Genomic DNA, 7,903 nt, shown 5'->3' with positions numbered 1-7,903 from the left:
CAAATGAATAACATTTAAAATTTGAATATTCTTATTTTTAGATAGGATTATTTTGTTAATAACATCCCTTAACTGTTGTAGTCAAACATTCTATGTTAGGGGACTATTGTGTATCAAATCAATGAACGATTACGTTTGGTGAATGCATTCATACATTGTCCCCGGCTGTTGTTCCATGAGAGACAAACACGTTCATCCTAGAGGACTAGAGGAGTCACAAAATCTGTTTTAATAGACTGTTGTTGAAAACAAAACCTCAACCAAACCAAGCGGATTAGTTCTTCCTTTTGCAGCCAATAACATCGTTGAATACTCTAGTTCGAATCATATGTATGTTTATGTAATGTTTTCTCACAAAAAAAGATTTTTATTGTAATTTTATTATTATTATTATCACAAAAAGTGGCCTGTACATCCCAAAGAAAAAAGATGACAAAAACAAACAAAAGAAAGAGTGAAAACAGTATAATATGCATAATGCAATTTTAGGACTCTTGGTTCTGATTAACAGGAATAACAGCTGAGGTGGAGACAGTTGGGCCAACTTGGGCTGGGCCATTGCTCCCGCCGTTCTGGGCCTTCTTTTTCTTGGCATTTTGAACCCAACCCACAACCTTGGCATGTATATGCTCCTCAAATATTGACTTCTTGAAATGAGTTCCCATCTAGAATAGTAGAATTTTTTATCATGAAAATGAATCTCAGTTATTGCTAAAATAAAAAATATTAGATACGAAAAAGATTGGATCTTTAAATGAAACCTGTGTCACGAGTGCGTAAAGTGGCAGAGTGCTGTAACTACACAAAACCTGAATAAACACCCTGAAATAAAACCAAGGTTTAAGTTCAGCGTGGTGTGGTTCAGCCCACAAGGCCTTCAAAAGGTATATGATTTGGGCCAGCCCTCTCTTTCTTTTTTCAACTTTTTTACTAAAGTTAGAACATAGATATGTAAAAAGTTTTAAGATAAAACTTTTAATAGCTTTTATTTATGAAGAACAAAAAGATATTGTATATTTTGAAATTTGTTTTAAAAAGTATAGCATATTAATCTAAATAACTTAAGGATGAAGCTTTCAATAAATTAAATTTTACGAAGAATAAAGACCCATATTTCTGGGTTTAAGCTTAGGTGAAGCATCACTGGGTCTAGGTGGGTTAGGCCTAACAACATCAGATCCTTTGGAGCTTGGGGTTTAGCCAAGTGTTCGTCGTTAGGAAAAAAAATGCCTAAAAATTGTTTTATAAAGCATAAAAGTAGTAAGAATAACTCATTAGATTTTTCTGGAAGGTTACATCTATAATTTGGAAACAAAATTTGGTTGGCCCAAGACAGATTGAGGACTTTTATGTGGGGCCCAGTACCAATTGTGGGCTTCTAAGGGTTGGGCCTAATACTGACTGTAGGTTTTTATGGGTTGGGGACCAAGACCGATTGTAAGCTTTAATGGGTTGGGCCCAAGATCTATTGTGGGCTTTTCTTGGTCAGGCCCAAGTGTCCAAGACCAATCGTGCATAGCTACGCAAGAAAATAGTCGCATAACAGATAATTTACCCGAAGACCAGCCGTGGGATAATGAAGCACGATTTTAGGGCGTTGAAACCAAAAATGATCATCTGACGGGCGCACAACCACTTCGCCTTCAATGGCTATATGTTTTTCAGCAACATCATGTGCTAGCTGAATCATTATGTAGCTTTGTTCCCACAGCAAGTAGAAGCTGGTAAATTAAAAGAAAAAAGAAAAAAAAAATGAAAATGATGATGAAAGCTAGTAATTGAACAATGTTAAGCTATGAGTTAGGGTACTTAAAAAAAAGGGATGAAAGATAACCAAAAGTATAGATGCAAACCTGCAAAATATCCAAGATGGTATGATCAACAGTCTTGATTAAAAAAAAATTGTGATAATTGATTTTATGCTATAACAAAATTGCTAGTGTAGTTTTAGAGTGTCGGCCTGGTTGGCCCATAACACCTTTTGTCGAAAAAATTGAACTTCTATTTATATATGACTTTAGTGTGCTTATATAAGTAAAATCACAGTAGTATATCAGTAATAATTTTTTTTTATTATATTAATTTAGAAGTTTTTTGGATTGAAAAAATACACTTTAGGCAACTTTGAACCTGATTACTCACGCGACCTTTGAAGCGCAATGCAAGAAAAGATTTTAACAACTTTGAGAAATGGTCGGTACTATTAAATGTTGCATACCGTGAACGTTCATCAACAAGAATACTACGACGAATATCCAAAGATACCAGCTGCAAGATATAAAGAAAAAAAAACCTTATTCAAAATGAACACATAAAATGATACTTCTCAAATACTTTATTTTTGAGTTTCAAAGGTATGGCCTTTTAACTTCAAAAGTTGTTTCAAATATAAAGAAATGATCACTTGCCTGATTCCAACCACTTTCTTAAAATCATCTTCTAGAGCCCTTATCATGTATTTATGAAAATTGAACTTCGGGTTCGACTTGCAATGGGTCTACGAAAGAAACAAAAAATATATATATATATAACAAAATAAGACAGGGGGATTGTGAAATGCATCTGTCTGTGTATTCTTGGATTCAAATGCTTACTGAAATAAATCCGAAACGCAGTGCTACATAATCTGATTCGGTGACAGATCCATAGAATTGCTTGAAGAAAGAACGCTGCAATGTTTATCAAAATATAACAGTCAACAAAAAAATTAAAATATAAAAATAATGCGTTATTTTCAATATAACCTGACTAGGTTATATATTTTATACATAGCAAGTACAACTTGGCTTTAAACAAAGTTTATATATCGAGACTTGACAACAAAAAAGTAGCAACTGTGTATTTAGATTTTTAAAAACATTAGGTATTATAAATTATTGGAGAAAACTATATTGATGCTAAATAAAAACTGGGGAAAAAAATTTAAAAGGTTCGAGGATGTCGCCATTGCGACAACCACTTTTATAAAAACATTATTGATACCATAGGGGACATACTGTTGTGATAAAGTGCCTTTTATGTATCACAGATATAAAATTTAAAATTCTGCAGGTTGTAGATATATGTGGTTTGTTGAAATTTAGAAATACGTTGGTTTGTATAAAGGTTCCTCTTGTCGTAGTAGTGACACATACAGGCTAAACTTGTGACTAAAGTTCAGTCACAAATTCGTCACAACTCTGTTGCAAAAATTTCCGTCGCAATTTTGGACTTTTTTGTCGCTAAAAGTAAAGATTTCGGTCAATTTATTTTTGTAATAGAGTGAATTACCAGCCAGCCTCGTAATGCTGAACGCTTGCCAATACCAACGAACCGGCTCTTAATAAAGTCATTATCTTTAACGTGTGTCACTTTGTGCTGTAAAACTGCAAAATCACATCAACTAAAAACTTATAAAGGTAAGACACTATACTCCTTAAGTTTTCTTTGATAAGTTTTCAATCCGGTTAGAAACAGGGGTGTTAGTGGTGTCAGGTTGATAGATTGGTTGTTCAAATGGCATCATAAATATCAACTCTAGCCTGCACAAACTTAAAATTGTGTGATGTGAGCACAGCTTGTTTAACCAATTACTTCAAATGTGTTGGACATGTTGGCAGCTAGTATCGAGTTGATGCATTGTAAAAGAGTGGATTAAGCGAGCCGTAAATGGGTTAGCGTGTTGACATGTTTAATTAAACGGGTTAAAAATTTTAAGTCAACCTAAACATGACACATTAATTAAACAAGTTAGATATGACAACCCAAATCATATATTTTACTTTTATCGTGTTTAAAATTGTTGTCAATAGTTTAAAACTAACAACTTTTGTGACACATACATAAGTTTAAACCATCTTTATTCTTTTGAAATTTGAGGATTTTCAAAAACAAAATAAAAAACGGTTTAAACCGTAAAACCAACAAAATTGAACCATAAACCACTAAACCGGTAAAATTTGCCAATGTGGCCAACCCACCCAACTCAGACTTTTTATTTGTTGTTTCTCGAAACTGTAGTTACTAATTCAGATAATTTTTTTTTATCAAAACCGGATGAATCGAATACCTTTAGAATGGTCAAAGCTGTCTTTTGTGATAGATTCTTCCCAATGCTTCCATGCTTGTATCTAACCCATGACAACAACATATATCGGCAATAAAACAAATAAATGAAAATGTTAATAAATAGGGAATAAATTAATTATTGTTAAATTTTAACTAACCTTAATCACTCCGAATACAACAGTAAGTACTGAAAATATCACGTGTGCAACAGCTAAGATAAAAATAAATATGTGTTGTTGATGCAACGCCTCAAGAGATAGAAATGGGACCTTGTTCTGTAAGCAAAATAACAGGTCTGATTACGACTATTCATAATCCTAAATGGAATGTATAGAGTAGGGATCCATATGTAAATCAAGTCATGAATATTATATTAAGAAGATTATAAGCAAAAATATTAAACATGCACCACCATTTCATTAATTGTAAGCAAAAGACCATTTAGATCTTGTAACCCACATTAAGCGACTATCTTATGACTAACATTAGCGACGAATTTGCAACCAACATTTTGGCTGCCTCTTTATTTTATATTTCAACTTTTTACGATTGATAACTATTTTTAAAACTATATTTTATCTTCTGTTTTGGTTTTTGAGATCATATATTAGTTTTTGCATTTAATTATTTTTTTTTTTGCATTTTCCGAAAACAATTTTAATCTTAATATATTTTTTATGTTACTTTTGTGAATGTTTCAAAACCGAATATCTACTTTTAAACTATTATTCTAAACGATTTTATGACCAAAGAGAAACCGCCACAAATTTTTCCATTGTTTTGCGATTGAAATAGACGTGGTCACTATTTTTAGGACATATCACAAATCGGTAGCTAAATTTGCTACAATTCTTCTTTCTTAGAGGCTGTTTGGTACCTTCTTAACACCTCTTAACCATTCAGACTTAAGAACCATTAAGAGGTTATGAGCCATAAAGAGGTAGCCTCTTAATGACTGTTAAGAGGCTACCAAACAGCCCCTTAATCAATATAATCCAAAGTTAATTACCTTTGCAGCACAGTACCCGGTAGCCGTTGCTTCTCCTGCGAGTAAATGACGAATATGAGACGTACCCTCGAGTTTAGGTTTCGAGGCTTCTTTTTTATCGCTCAACGAGCATGGAAGAAGGTGTTCCATTATACTCTCTTTTATACAAATTTGACGATTCTTGATTGGAAAACAGTTAATAAGAGAGAAATAAACCCCAAAAGCATCAACTCTGCACACAAGATAACAAAGATTACTTTATATATAACCAGAATGAATAATATATATTATATAGAGTTAGGATAAAATACAAATAACTCTTAACCTAAGAAATATACAAATAAGGTGAGCAATAGAGAGATTATGCTAACTCTAAAGTAATTATTTTTATTTTACAGTTTTTGAACTAGAAAAATTACTGCTCTACTTTATTTTTTGTGGTGTAATTACCCGATCTAGTTCGAACCTGCATAATATAATAATAATAATTTTTAGTTATTTGTATGTTTAGTATGTTAAATTCATTATATAAATACCTTCTTTGATCTTTTGTAAGGCTTGAAAGAGTGGCTTTTGACCGTGCTTCTTTAGTTTCTGCAAATAGAAAGTGTTCAACAAGAACTTAATTATAGCACCAAATAACGCATTGATTATCAAAGACAACGGAAAATTAAAGACAAATTAACAAACAAACCTTGCCGGTGAAATGGAGTATACGTTCGGCGGCAAGAGAGATCCCGACGATAGTTGTACAGACGACGGCAACAACCCATGTAGGCGTAAACTCTAACGAGTTGCCTTCTCCACCACCCGCCATGGACTCAGTTCAATAGGTCTACAGAAACTTACAAATTTGGCTTGTGGATAGTAATAATGTGTTATTGTATGTGTATATATAGTGTTTATCCGCAACAACTTAAGTTTAGCTCATCACTGCCACTTGACCCTTAATATTTCACTAATGTGACAAGGAACAGTTCGTACGTCGCTATTAATTTCATGTCACGTTGGTCTTTTTAAAATACCAACCAACATATCATTATTAATAAAAGGAATAATTAAATCGATATATACCACAAAGTTTTTAAATTTTATATACTTTTTGAGCGACCAACAAATCCTTCAAATAGGTTAGTGGCTAAACTCACCATATCAGGATATGATACACCCGTCTTTCGATCCGGAAAAAACACCCACCTAAAGCCACGCATATACGCTAATATATTAGAAGGTTCCACGCAAAAGTCATGTTTTGCAAGAACAGAAATAGTATAAATAAATCTTCAATTTCCAATAAAAAATAAAATATAGCATAATAAAGAAAATGGTTGAAATACAATGTTTATTCTTCTTTTCTAGTATTTTTAAAATTAAATAAACAAAATTCATTTATTTATAAATCATACTAATGTATAAATCATGTGTAGCTTGTAGCTATATTTCCTACACATATCATGCAAATATGTAGGCAGGCGTATAAAACTGAAAAATAGAATATTAACAAATTAGTTTAATGGTTTTTTTAGAAAACATAGAAATGTGTGTTTAAAAATTAAAGGTGCTAAAAGTATGATCCATTAATGGAAAACGCATCAAACGATTTAGGTATGTCTTTTTTGGTTCTCGCAACAATTTTGTCTAGTGTAATGCACATCTCCATTATATGTGTATGTATGTATGTATTTATGTATGTATGTATTTATGTATGTATGTATGTATGGATGAATGAATGGCATAGATGGAAACAATTTTTTTAGAAAAACTTATTTCCGTAGAAAAATAGGACGCCACCAAAATGGACACGTGTATTTTAGACTAAATGCATAAGTGTTCATATATGATTACTACGTTATATGATCATGCACCACATGTTTTGTGGCTATGTGTCACAAATCAGGTATATAACCGTACCTAGGCCTGTAAACGAACCGAACTGTAACACCCCGACTAAAGCGGAATACGCCTGGGTGTGACGTACAGATTACTTATAAGCTCGTAACGCTATTAAAACGACAATAATTATATCTATTTCATTTCAATATCATCTCTTCGACCGGCTGACATTTTGGTGTTTGGATGGATAGGAGGGAAACACGTGTGTGTGGATTTAACAGGGGTTTCTCCTTTGGTGGGCTTAGGGAGTAGTGGTTTCGCGGTCGATCAAACCGCATTAAAAACTGTTTCAGGTAAGGTGGCAAAACATGAAAAGGCGTGTCTTGACAACCAACATGTATTTATTCCTTTTGCTTTTGACACTTTTGGTTTCCTCGCGCCTGAAGCTGTGGAGCTACTTACCCGTGTTCAGCGGGTCATGCATAGTAATGTTATGACTCCAAGATCAGCAAATATAGTTTTTAAAAGATTGGGTTTTGCGATTCAAAAAGGGGTAGCGGCGCAGCTTGTTGCCCGCTTGCCTTCTGTTTCGATGTAATCCAATAAACAATTAATACGGCAATTATTGTTTTTAGATTTTTTAGTTAATAATAATACGATAAACATTGAATGTCATTATGTTGTATTTCTAATACCCTAATGGTCCAACTAATCTAGTTTTCAATCCTTAGTCTTCAACCTGCAACACGTTTAAAATAATATAATTTGTCAACAATAATGTTGGTGAGAATTCATAAAGTTTTGCATATGTATAATATGAAAATGTAAAATTCACAAGTCAAGATGTATAGTCTCAATCATATAGTAAAAGAAAAGTAAATACATGATATTCATGTTCGCTTGACATAAGTCAACTCTACTAAGGAACCCCCGATCCCCGAGCTACTTGTAGTATAAAATATGATAATGATACCGCCATTAACAAATGAACGGCGCAGGTACGTCCCGTCGGACCCTCCCACTATGAGTATGTCT

At 33.1% G+C, this 7,903-nt stretch overlaps 1 pseudogene across 1 annotated transcript; it reads right to left on the bottom strand.

Moving 5' to 3' along the window:
* Nucleotides 1-485: 485 nt before the first annotated feature.
* Nucleotides 486-5,994, bottom strand: LOC143557136 (MLO-like protein 1; annotated as a pseudogene). The gene is made up of 13 exons (XR_013139520.1): nucleotides 5,730-5,994; nucleotides 5,572-5,629; nucleotides 5,057-5,267; nucleotides 4,206-4,322; nucleotides 4,049-4,109; nucleotides 3,271-3,365; nucleotides 2,595-2,669; nucleotides 2,409-2,497; nucleotides 2,219-2,268; nucleotides 1,810-1,853; nucleotides 1,526-1,721; nucleotides 762-875; nucleotides 486-665 (listed from the first exon to the last, which is right to left on the bottom strand). The product of XR_013139520.1 is annotated as an MLO-like protein 1 (transcript).
* Between the last annotated feature and the right edge of the window lie 1,909 nt (nucleotides 5,995-7,903).

This window comes from Bidens hawaiensis, unplaced genomic scaffold, assembly GCF_021521415.1.
Source record: "Bidens hawaiensis isolate Kalapana, Puna unplaced genomic scaffold, B.hawaiensis_p1.1 tig00018836_1, whole genome shotgun sequence".
Taxonomy (NCBI): domain Eukaryota; kingdom Viridiplantae; phylum Streptophyta; class Magnoliopsida; order Asterales; family Asteraceae; genus Bidens; species Bidens hawaiensis.
The sequence above is the reverse complement of the archived record's forward strand: the minus strand, read 5'-3'. Positions and strand labels throughout refer to the sequence as shown.